The sequence below is a fragment of the Pinus tabuliformis genome, chromosome 8 (genome assembly GCF_031772625.1).
Source record: "Pinus tabuliformis cultivar Carrire ecotype Pingquan chromosome 8, CPIR1, whole genome shotgun sequence".
In the NCBI taxonomy this organism is placed as follows: Eukaryota; Viridiplantae; Streptophyta; class Pinopsida; order Pinales; family Pinaceae; genus Pinus; species Pinus tabuliformis.
The window spans coordinates 576399854-576412835 of record NC_142294.1 but is presented as its reverse complement, the minus strand read 5'-3'; the positions used below and the strand labels follow the sequence as shown (position 1 = coordinate 576412835).

At 34.2% G+C, this 12982-nt stretch overlaps 1 pseudogene; it reads left to right on the top strand.

Moving 5' to 3' along the window:
- The first annotated feature begins 687 nt into the window (after positions 1-687).
- The window catches only part of LOC149236794 (succinate dehydrogenase subunit 5, mitochondrial-like), a 34900-nt pseudogene continuing 22605 nt past the window's right edge, over positions 688-12982 (top strand).

Sequence of the window (12982 nt, the reverse complement as noted above, 5' to 3'; positions counted from 1 at the left end):
TAATTGCCCGCACCAAAGACCTGTGTAATTGCCTGTATTTTTCTATATTTTCCCTTCAAGATGAAAAATAGAGCATACAATGATTCATGTCAATTTATTTACCAATTTCAATAGGAGGGTTCTACAAGATTGGTTTTAATAGTTTACCAAGAGGGTGTTGTTGATTACGGCTCCCAGCATTGGAGTTGCATAGCACGACATTGTGAAGAGATGAAACATCTCTGTTGCTCGGACCTGTGACAGACTGAGGTGCTCTGAAAGGAATAAGGGGAGGATTGCCTTGAGGCCATGGAAGGAAAATTTCTTACAGAACTTGTTCCATAATATGAATTTGATGGAGGGTGGGAAGAGCCTTAAACCTTCAAAAGCTACAGAAAAATGAGGTTCTTCTGGGATGTCCAATAAAGCTTTGCGGTGGGTTCCCAGGTAAAGGTATTATAAGCATAATTCCCTTTCAAATAGCATTCATAATGAACTATTAACTGTATTTTTGCAATTATTTTGGTTAAAGCAGAGTAGAATATAACTTACTGCTGATGTTGGCCCAACAATGGAAGTAGAAAATATAAGGATCGTTTAATGATATTTACCTACGATGTGATGCAGATTCACTCCACAAGTTTCTGGAGAGCATGCCAATTCTCTGTGCTCCACAAGTTTCTGGAGGCCATGCCAATTCTCTAGGCCATGCCAATTCTCTGCGCTCCACAAGTTTCTGGAGGCCATGCCAATTCTCTATGCTATGGAGCTGCAAGTTTAGATAAGAAGGATATTGCAAGTTTAGATAAGAAGGATATTGCGTGGAACAAAGAGACGACAGGAGATAGAAGCGCTGACAAGCGGTAAGAAGAAGCCGTAGGTGGCAGCGAGAAGCGCTGACAAGTGGCAAGAAGAAGCCGCAGGTGGCAGCGTGTCCCTGGAAGTGGTGGCTTTGGATATTGGACAATGCGTTTTAGTTTTAAAAACTTTTCATAAAATAGTTTACTTGCCCCAACCTTCCTAGTTTGCATAAAATAACTTAGCTCGCTCACACATTTTTTTGAAAAAATTATGATAAAATAACTTTCCCTCATTGAAATAACATCAGGGCACATGAAGCCAGTGATAAGACGTCCAAACAATGTTTTAAAACTTTTTTGAAAAACTTATGATAAAATAACTTGCCCTCATTGAAATAACATCGGGGCACATGAAGCCAGCGATAAGACGTCCAAACAATGTTTTAAAAACTTTGCATAAAATAGTTTACTTGCCCCAACCTTCCTAGTTTTCCTAGTTTGCATAAAATAACTTGCTTGCTCACACATTTTTTTGAAAAACTTATGATAAAATAACTTTCCCTCATTGAAATAACATCCTAGTTTTCCTAGTTTGCATAAAATAACTTGCTTGCTCACACATTTTTTTGAAAAACTTATGATAAAATAACTTTCCCTCATTGAAATAACATCGTGGCACATGAAGCCAGCAATAAGACGTCCAAACAAAAACATTGGATAAAAATTTGAGAAAAATTTGTTGATCCAAACATTTTATTTAAAACATTGGTTTACTCAAATGTACGAGAAATATTATTTGGTCAAAGCGATTGGTTTACTCAAATGTACGAGAAATATTATTTGGTCAAAGCGATTTAATAGAAACTTAACGATCGATCAATCGCTATAGGGACAAAATTTGATAAAAATTTGTTGAGCCAAACATTTTGCTTAAAACATTTGTTTACTCAAATGTACGAGAAATATTATTTGGTCAAAGTGAATTAATAGAAATTCAATGATCGATCAGTCGCTATAGTCCCTGCTATAGTCCCTGCTAGGACTAATAAGACAGTGTAGGCTTTATCGCTATAGTCCCTGCTAGGACTAATAAGACAGTGTAGGATTTATGACTTCTTGGAATTTTATATGACCGTTTAGACTTTATTATCCTTTTGGAACCTACTGAACAGTGGATGCCGATCGGTGTATAAATATTTAATAATTTTATCTTTTAGTATGAATTTTAAAAGCTAGTTTTTGATGAACGGCCCTTCGTGGCACATATGCAGATATAATTGCTTATCTTAAAAAAAATTAGTTGTTTCCTTTATAAATAAATGATTTTTTAAATTTTGTGTTTGAGGTTTCTGCGAGTCTCATGTTTGTGTAGATTTTCTTCCAAATCCATCGCATTTAATTTCTTTTTAGATCGACGTTTCGAACCAGCAACGGTGGTTCATCTTCAGGATGTGAGAGAATTAATTGAAAGACTAATCTTACTTGTCAAATATATATAGGGATGCAAGAGATGCCTTAGCCGACAGATCTTTAAATTATTTTTCATTGTTCTGTTTAATTGTATTATTGTTAATTTTATTAGTATTAATTATTTCATGTTTTTAATTCTATCTAATTTAATTAAATTTTCTTTACTTAATTTAATTATTTTTGTTTTTTATTACTTAATTCTTTTAATTATTCTAATTTTAATTAATTTATTAATTAAAAATTAAAATACTTATTCATGTTTATTTATTAATTAGTTAACATTTAATATGTATAAGTATTTTAATTAATTTGTTAATTAAAATTAAATATGTATATGTATTTAAATTAGTTTGTTAATTAAAATACATGTGTATGGGTTATGCTCATATTTCTTTCATTATATTTATTTAATTTATTATTTTACTTAATTATTAATTTCAATTATTTATTAATTTTAATTGTTATGGTCGTCATAATTTATTTATTTTTTATGTCTCTTGTCCTATTCTAATTAATTATTATTTTAATTATTTTAATTTCAATTAATTTATAAATTAAAATTATCCTTTATTCTAGTTAACTAATTCTTTAGTTAATTCAAATTATTTTAATTTTAATTAATTTCTTAATTAAAATAAAGTCACTGTCCATGTTTATTTATTAATTTACCCTTTAGTTATTATGTTTAATTAATTATTATTTAATTATTTTAATCCTAATTAATTTATTGATTAAAATTATTATAATTCTAATTAATTTATTAATTAAATTAAAATACATATATATGTTAGTTAAATAATTAAAATTAAATATGTATATGTACATATACATATTTATTTATTAATTAAAATTAAATATGTATATGTATTTTGGTTAATCTATTATTATAATTAAAATGCATATGTGATATTTATTTCATTTTATTTATTTATTAAATTATTTTAATTGTTTATTAATTTTAATTGTTATGATAGTTATTATTGTAATTGTTTTTCGTATGTTATATGTTAAATTTATTTATTTATTTTTATTTTTTTGTTAAAATTAAGGCTACACATATAATGTTCTAGGTTGTGGATTTATTAAGGTTAAGATATTTCCAATTGATGTGTATTGTAAAAAAATATTTTAAAAAGGTCATAGTGTGTTAATTTATTTAGAATGGATTATATTTTTAGGTTAATTTGAGACGGGTTATTGTTGGGTAGGGGTAGCTTTGGATGCTAGGGTTGGAATCCTGTTTTTGCTTATGGTCCATCCATCGTCTCTATTGAAGTTATTAGGGTGTTTGCTAATTTCTATGGCTTCTCTGAATTTCCTTATGAAGTAGTGATCACTCCTAGCTAAGATTCGGGTATCTTCTATGCATATTTGGTGCTTAGTTTTTTCAGAATGTTCAGCAAGAGCTGAGGATTTGGATCAATTGTTTTTTATGTCACCTGAGTGTTCTTGGATTCTTGTGTTAAAGGATCTCCCAGTCTCACCTACATAAGATTTGCCACATGAACAAGGAATTAAGTAGACACCTTTATGGTATTTAGGATCAATTCTGTCTTTGACCGGATTAAGGCATTTGCGGATAGTGTTTAGGGGTTTGAAGGTGGTTAGGATTCCATTATTTTTCAGGATGCGGGAAATTTTGTCTGTAGTCCCTAATATGTAAGGGAGGTTGACTTTTCCATTTATATTATCAAAGTTTTTATTTCTGTTTGGACAAGTGTTAGCCTTCTTTATGGCTTTGATCACTTGATGATTCTTGTATCCGTTTTTTAGGAAAACTTTAGTGAGGTGTTCTATTTCTTTTTCTAGGTGTGCCTTGTCAGAGATTCTGAGGGCTCTGGTTGCTAATGTGTTAAGGACTCCTAGTTTTTGGGTAGGGTGATGATGTGAGGAGGCATGTAAATATTGTTCGGTGTGAGTCTTTTTTCTATATACCTGGTGGGATATAGAGCCATCATCATTCCTAGTGATGAGGATATCAAGGAAGGGGAGGCTTTTGTTGATCTCAACTTCCATAGTGAATTTTATGGAAAGGGAGGCTTTTGTTGATCTCAACTTCCATAGTGAATTTTATGGAAGGGGAGGCTTTTGTTGATCTCAACTTCCATAGTGAATTTTATGGAAGGGGATAAACTATTTAGGTGTTGTTTGAAAGTTTCTAGGGTTTCCCTTCCATGTGGCCATATGATGAATGTGTCATCCACATATCTTTTCCATAGTTTAGGTTTTAGGGGTGCAGTCATAAGGGCCTTGTTTTCAAAGTCCTCCATAAATAAATTGGCAATAATGGGGGATAGGGGCGACCCCATGGCAACTCCACATGTCTGTTCATAAATGTCTTCCATGAAGCTGAAAAAGGTTGATCTAAGGCAAATTTCTATGAGCTTAGATGTGTTAGGATCTGTTAGTTTGTTGATGACCTCCATGGCATCATTAATGGGGATATTGGTGTATAGAGAGGTGACATCAAAACTAACCAAAATGTCATTTTGATCAAGTTTGATGTTCTTGATTTCTTCAATGAAATGGGTTGAGTCTTTGACAAAAGAGTCTGTGTTTCCTACTAGCGGTTTTAGTTTCTTGGCTAAGTGTTTTGCTAAATGGTATGTAGGTCCATTAATCGTGTTTACTATAGGTCTGAGAGGGATGTCTTCTTTATGAATCTTGGGGGCTCCATAGATTCTCGGTGTGTATGGATTGTTGACTATGAGATTTTTGTTGTCTTGTATCTTGCTAGTTTTTATTAGGTTGCATACTTTTTTGGAGATCTTGTTTAATGGGTTTTTGTTGAGTTTTACTGTGGCTCCTCCTTTGTCTGCTTTCAACACTACAATATCAGGGTTTGAGTTTAAGGTTTTGAGAGCTAGGTATTCTTGTTTGCTGACATTGCTTTTGGGAAGTTTTGCTTTCCTAAGAGTGATGGAACAGTCTTGCCTGATTTGTTCTTTTATGTGATCAGGAAGGTTCATTATGCCATATTCAATATTGCAGCGTGGTGTGATGGAAAAATTTAATCCTTTTTTTAATAAGTTTATGATGTGTTCATTTAGTTGAAGGTTGGATAAATTTACGACCAGCTTATCTTTTTTTGTCATATGTTCACTATTATAGTTTTGTTGTGTTGCTGTTTTCACAGGTTGGGACAGCGTAGGTTGGATTCTAGGCGTGGTTTGGAGTGTGCTTAACAGCAGTTGGGATTGCGTGGGCTGAGGTATGGTTAAGTTCATGTGGGGGGTGTTATGAAGTGATATTTGGGGCTGCGTTGTAATATGGGCGTGCGTAGGAATATTCTGCTGCTGCGTGGAGGGGGCTACGTTGTGAGTAGTGAGGTGTGAGTGTTGCTGTGATGTATTAAGTGATAAATCAAGTGAATGATACAGCGTGGGAGGCGTATTAAGCGATGACTGCATGGATTTTTTTAATCTTAAAATTTAGTGTTCACATTTTTTTCCTTTTAATAAACAACACTGTGTCGTTATCAGTATTCGGAAATTTTTTATTTTGTTTTGACATTCCAATAATATAATTACCGATTTTTTCTTCTTCTTTTTTTCTCCTGCAAGCCGGAAGATTCAGACATCTTTATAATTAACGATAAGTGAAAATTATTCTTTCAGCCTGAGCTTAGGTAAGTCCCATGTCTGAATGTTAGATGGAAATATTTGTTTATCAGCAAAATATTGTGATTAAGACTGGAGAAAAAACTCTTAAATGATTCTTGCCCTCCACCCTTACTATAAAATTTCGTAACTATTTTCATTTAAATAATATCTCCACTTTAAAGAAAAATAAAATAAAAAATTTATTAAATTTTATAAAAGTATTCAATTACATTTAGCAAAATCATATTCGTATTCGGGGATGGCTTGTAGCGTTTCTGCCGTCACTGATTTACTGGTTTATTATTTATTACATAATCTGATATGATATGAGAATAAGTGTGCCTCTTAATTTATTGCGTGTTCTTTAAAGCAGTCAGTACAATAAGTGAGAAAAGTCAGACACGTTGCAAAATAAAGTGCAATATTTCCCAATCAACTAAATATTTTAATCACTACATCGATAATGCTCAGGTCACCATGTCTTATCTGCAAACAATATTAAAATATTGTACTAAATGAAATTTGTGATAAATAAAAATATCGTAATTTATATAGTGTATCTATAAAACAATATTTTTGAAAAGATGAAAGGATGTCTAGATTTCTATATATATTAGAATATAATATTTTTATAATAATACAAAATTTACACTTTAAAAATCTCTCTAGATCTTTAAATAGATTCTAAATTAACATAAATATAAATTGATTTGTTTACCTATTTAACCTTGCAATGAAATACAATCATCACCACCTAAAGTAAAATACAGAAAGCTAAATATTATGTCAAAATATTTGAACCATAACCGAAGATAAATTCAGTTTCACATTTTAATCTGGAAATATCATGTTGCATTGTCGATAGAATATGAGATTCTTGAAGCTTAAAACTTATTGGAAGGATATAATCTAGTTAAATTTCTACAATTTCCTACAGAATGAAACATTCTGAACAGAGAGTATAAGTGAAACATTCTTCTCACTTAACTGTATGGAAAGATTATGGAAAGATTGCTCTTAACAAACCCTTACAATGAACCAGTTTCATATAAGGAATTAATCCTTTGAAAATCTAAACAATATGGAGAGATTACTCTAAATAAGAAATTATTCTTAAGCCTTTGAAGATTACGCTGATCACGTGAATTATATGGGGAGAATACTATCCTGAAAACCGGTTTGACTCTATTATGTCATGACATGACATATAGGGAAAATTAAAAAATTGTCATATTTAAACGGAAATGGGAAAATTATTCTGCGTAAAGATTCTCATTAAAACTTTCGGGAGCCATCCTTAATGTTAAGCCGTTGATTTATACTGGGAAAACGTCTATTACTGGTTAGTTTCCCAACTAATCAATGCAATAGATCTCTCGATTGTATCGTTAGCTAGTTAGCACATTGCGATAATAAAATGGAACTCGTTGTTCAGGGTTTCCAAATGCACTGGTACAGGTGCTCAAGAAATCAAAACAAACCAACAAACTATTCATTATTCATATTATCCAAATTAAATTCATGATAACATTTCAATTATATCTAGCATTTATTCTTTATTCATGTTATCTAAACTAAGTTCATAATAAATTTTCAGTACGGCTCCAAAAGAATGGAATTTCTTTACATTTTAAATACAAACATTTCCAAAAATCTCAAACAGAAATTTACACTACTTTAAGTCAAAAATTACAATAAATTTTCACTGGTAGTATAAAAATAAATTCTTTTCCCCAATTTTGTTTCAATGTCACACTCCACTCTACACAAGGTAAAAGTAATATTACATAGATCTATTCAGAGTCAATTATGGACATAAAAAAAATTCATACGTATATTTATATGTGTAGTCAACCAAAACATTATATTATGAATATGTTAAATTAGTTTATGGGTAAAGGCACTGTCCTCTTGGCTCCAGAAACTTCGCAATGCAATTTGTTGGTTGCATGTCACTGCTGCGCAATTTCAGTTCTCAGGAGATGAAGATGGACTGGGCATTGGGAAGTTCCAGTAGTCAGTCAGCCTCCTCCTGTGCCTTGCGCAGTTTTGGCAATCAGTCTCCCGACCTCCTGGTGGAAATTGCGCAACCTTCATGATCAGTCACACATGTATGCTGCAAGTCAGTTCTCAAGTTCGTTTTGGTTTTCCACTAAAAGATTGCCTACCATGAGTGTTTTCATGTCTCCAGGCATCACCGGTGTTCATCTGCCTGTCAACAACACAAGTACAATGGCCTTCAGGATAGTAGAGTCAAAGGACACCGTGGGTTGCAGCCAAGCAAGTGTCTATGAGATTGCGTACCTATGAAGACATGAAGTTGTTTGTAGACAAGGACATCAAGATAATATGGCAGCAGCATCACAGCGATCAACGTCACATCGAGCAGCACCATCAACAGTAGCAGAACGCAACACACCTGCATGCGGTGAATGCAAGCGAAAGGTTGTTGACGACAGAGGAAGAACAAAGTTGCAAGCTCAAGTAGATCCACTTGTGATGAAAGCAAATTTGGAGACTCAGTCTATGAGGTAACGGTGCGACATGAAGATCGCACGAACGTAGAGAACATAACAGAGAAGGAGTTGCAGGTGTTGAAGCAACAACTTAAGGAAGAACATGAGCTGCATAGACCAGAGAATGAGTTGCAGTAGGAATAGGTACAATAGGGGGCACAACATGCACAAACGGATGAAACTGCGGCCATACAAGTTATAGATCCATCCCAACAACTGGCACGGAGCGGACAAGGTGAGCAGTGTTGTTGATCGCATGCAAGGGAATGCAACAACATGCATGTCATTGTGCGCATGCATGCGATCCCAACCATTCGGCACACTCACTAATGCGAAGAAAAGAAGCAAGTTCGACTGGAGCTAAACATGTACCTCGAGAAGCTGATGCACACAACCACTAGCACATGCTTGGAGAGTAGCGAAGACACTACGCATCAACATGTTGTCGGTCTGATCGCACCAAGACGACCATGCACATGCTATTACACGAGTTGGACAAAGGATCCATATCAATTCACCTGGATGCAACGAAGGTAATTGTTCGTTTTAGCAAGATGTCACCATTGAGCACATGGAAACCATCACGGACAACCAAGCTTGGCATGAGCTCACCGCTTTCGACCATCACAAGAATGTCAAAGAGTTGGTCTCACCACAACGGTCCAAGTGTCAGTGATGTCTTGCATGGCTTGCTCAAGCCATTTTGTCTCATATGGGCACATCTGCATTATAATGTAACGTCCTGTCAAGTGGAAGTTCAAGTGTCGATAGTTGGATGTAATAGTCATAGAGTAGATGAAGAGTCATGAGGGTAGATGAGCTATATCAAAGGGGAATGTCAAGGGTCACCCCACCCTTTGTTATAAAAAGTCCCTCATAACTCATTGTAGAGAATTTTGGTCAGCGAAGCTTCTGATAGGACTATCTTAGAGAAATCTTGGATAGTATTGTAACGAGCCTTGGCTTCTCCGCTACGCAGAGCTAATACATCTCTTTGGATGAGCAGGTAGTTGTGGTTGTAACGTTCTACTGTCAGAACTAGTGGTTGGACATGGATGTATTGTATGACTGGAACTTACACTTCTTAATATAAGAGAGCCAACATGTTTCATGCACATGTTTTATTGTATTCTATTGTATCTATTTTACTCTAAATGATATATGTATTTGTTTACTTACGCATGCATGTATGGACTATTTTGTATATGTATGTATGAATGTTTATGAAATGTGCTATTTGTTTAAGCATCACTTTGGATTACTCGCTAACTTTCTTTCCATATTGGGATGTATCTTTGCTCATGTGTTCCTTTCCAAGCCGTGTACTATTACAGGTTTCCATGGGATGCACTCACTTCACCTTCAGTGTGTTAGAACATCTCATGCACCTTCCTTGACTTATTGCAGCTATCACACCCTTTCTACCAACAAGAACATCTTACTTGCCTCTGTGGGAAATCGCGGTCAAGGTGTTACTGTACGACCCACTGCTAAGACTTCTACACCAAACAGTGTACGGTCTAAATGGGACTTCTTACCAGGGAGATCCTCTTACATGTTGGCATGTCCAGCACCGTCAACAAGTCGGGACTCTTCCTTAATAAGGCATGTCTAGTGTTATGGAACTAACCCGCCTCTATCCCTACAAGGACCAAGCATGTCTTAACTCAAACATTTAATTAATGTTCTGAATTTGGTTGCATGTGATAGTTTATACTCCAATTAGCATTTTCTTTCTCTAGCAACTTCATGCAAATATATTTTTGTTTCCTTCTGGATGATGCAAATAAGTCACTGTTTATTTAGGACATTGGGTCATCAAGTAAATTTCATACTTATCATATTATACACAGTTATTAAATATAATATCTTCTTTTTGTTGTTACTTATCAGTATAAAGTTATTTTATAAGGGTTCCTAATGTTGCACACTATAGAATTGCAAAAAATAGGATTTTGTGTCACTATTCTTTATTTACCAATTTGTAAGCATGTAGTCAATAAGATTAAATAACAACATGTAGCTAATATTTTTATTCAACCATTAGCATAATTATTAAAGAGGAAAATATCTATTCTTTCTGGTCCTCTAATCACTGTTTCCCTATCTATGTAACAATGGAATAAAACTAGAATACTTATCTACATACTGCCTGAGCAACCTCTTAGGAATGACCACACCACCCTACCAATGAGAATAGTTCTGGAAATTTGTTCTCCCCCTGAACTCTCCTAACTCCCAAACAACAGGTACAGTAGGGTGGTTTACTCTCTTGATAGCTTATACAAAGGAATCAGGATTCCATTTAATCTAGCCTCTTCTCATCCTTAGGAGAACTCGAGCCTTCAAATGGCCTTTACCAGCTCATGAATATAGCTCTACGGCAGCATTAATGCCTCGAGCCATCTTTTTGTCTTTGCCTCATTTTTTCCAAGAATCTTTCAACCCCTTCCTTCTCCTCCATTTTCATTTTTAAAGGAATCGTTAGGATCAGAAGTAATTTTTTTACTCACTGTTTGGAAGTTAAGAACTCTTGTAGCCATTCATAAGCCTCCATCTTGAACTATCAAAATTCTTGTCAAGATTAGTCATTTCTTTTAAAATAAAATGAAACAATATTTCCTAACTTAATTAAATCTTTCAATTATAAACTAACAAACTGTCAACCTCTCGATGAGGTAATTACTCAGTAATTAAACTTTTTTGTAAGAAGAAGTAAAAATTAAGGTGGTTGGGGTGTTACAACTCCCCCCCGTTATGCGTAACACCATCCCTGGTGTTCTCCCAATTTTGGATTAAGGCAGGATAAGTTTGTCACATAAATTCTATATCTTCTCAGGCTGCTTCTTCTGGGCTAGAGTGCTTCCATTTCACTTTAACTTGGATGATAGGTCACCTTCGAAGACTTATTTCTCTCCACCATAGAATATGCAGGGGTTCTACCTAGAATTCGCCATCTAGTTCTACTTGCACATTCATCACTTACATATTATTGTTCAAGTATATGACATAATTTAATTTAATAACTAAAATGAGTATTTTTAATACCTTGTTTACTTGTACATCCTGCCAATTAATGACATGCATATGGTCATAAATATATCTTTTAAGTAGTGATGCATGAAACACATTATGAATTCATAGGTGGCTTCACAGAGCAAGTTGGTAGGCTGCAGGCCCTATCCTTTCAATAATTTCGAAAGGCCCACAATAGCGAGGGGCTAATTTTTCATAACCACCTGATCTTAAAGGAACTCTTCTTAAGCCTTACCCTCACACACACATGATCACCCAGGCCAAATTCTCTATAAGTTCTCTTTTTCTCATCATAAGCTTTCTGCCGGTCTTCGATGACCTTTAAGTTCTGACGCACTCTCTTTACTGTCTACTCCATCTCTATTAGCATATCTAACCCTAGAATTACTTTATCTTCAGGACTACCCCAGTTTGTTAGGGTTCTACATTTTTTTTCCATACAATACCTCGAATGGGGTCATTTTGAGAGACTCCTCGTAGTTTTTGTTGTAAGAAAACTGCACCAAATGAAGATATTCCTCCCATTTCATAGGATATTTCAAGGCATACATTCGCAATATATCTTCTAAAACTTGGTTTATTTGTTCATTTTTCCCATCCGTTTGTGGGTGGTATGTTGTACTAAATTTGATATGAGTCCCCAAAACGTAAAAATAATGCCTTCCAAAATGCTGAAGTAAATTTAACATCTTTGTTTGGTATTACTACCTTAGGTAAGCCATGTAATATAAAGATCTCCCTCATAAATATATCACCAATTTCTATAGTTATATAAGTAGATTTAAGAGGAATAAAATGGGTTGTTTTACATAATTTGTCTACCACCACCATGATAGATTCGTTATATGTCTTTTGGATCTAGAAAAACCTATTATAAAATCCAAGGTGATTGTATCCAATTTCCATTTGGGAATAGGGAGTGGGTATAGCAAACCAGTTGGGTGTTGATGCTTTGCTTTAACCTACTAACATTCTAAACATTTAGTCAAGTAATCTAAAATATATTTTTTCATTCCTGGCAAAAATTAATTCCTTTTAATTGCAAAAAACAACTTTTGGTACCTCGTATGTGCCATGTATGGACCACGGGGAAACTCATACAACATATATTGTTTGATGAGTTTTTGGTTTGGCACAAAAACTCTTCCTCTCAAAGTCAGTATTTGACTTGTTTTTATACCATAGTCATTTTTCCCTCTTGAATCCATCGTTTGTTTTGTTTGCTGCCATAGGAATTCATACTCTGGGTCCTTCGTGGAAGCTTATTTAATTTGTTCCAAAATATTACTCTCCACTTTGCTGAATGAGATTTCATAAATGTAACACAATTTTCTACTTAACGTGTCCGCCACTCAATTCTCCTTACCTTTTAAGTGTTTGGTGTCAAAATAAAATTCACTTAAGAAGCCTATCCACCTAGAATGTCATGCATTTAAACTAGGCTCGTTAAAGAAACTCATCAAACTACTATGATCTGTAAAAAGAAGAAATTTTTTTCCCAGTAAATAGTGTTGCCACATCTTTAGGGTGTAGACCATTGTTGATAGTTCTAGATCATAAGCTGAATACCTTTGTTCAT